A 445-nucleotide genomic window follows, 5' to 3' on the forward strand; every position below is an offset into this window, starting at 1 on the left:
TCCTTTCGTAAGATCTAGGATATTCTGTAACTCCGTTTCCGTGAACAGAGAAATCGGTTTCGATTTTGATGTCCATTATCAGCATAGCAATGCTTTTCGGTGTTCGCTGGGACCTAGAAAGGGCAAAGAATTTGTTAGCACTTAACTGAACCTTCGAAATGAGATTTCTCTCTTTTGAATACTCCAGATCAACTCAGTTCCCTGGTTTAGTAATGGTTCGAAAAAAAATCGAAATTTTTTTTAACAATCCTATATTCTTATTTAATGTTAGTATATTATTTATTCTGCTAATAAACATTTTAGGGTCCGTTATCTAGTAGTCTAGTTAGTAAATTAAAAAATAAATAAATAATGAAACTGTAGGGCAGTCAGTAGGTTTACGACGAAGGGTAAAGGTGATTTGATGGGATTTGTTGGAATTTAGCTTTATCCTCCAATTACGACA

This window comes from Halyomorpha halys, unplaced genomic scaffold (genome assembly GCF_000696795.3).
Source record: "Halyomorpha halys isolate HHAL.00 unplaced genomic scaffold, Hhal_1.1 Scaffold225.1, whole genome shotgun sequence".
NCBI classification, from domain to species: Eukaryota; Metazoa; Arthropoda; class Insecta; order Hemiptera; family Pentatomidae; genus Halyomorpha; species Halyomorpha halys.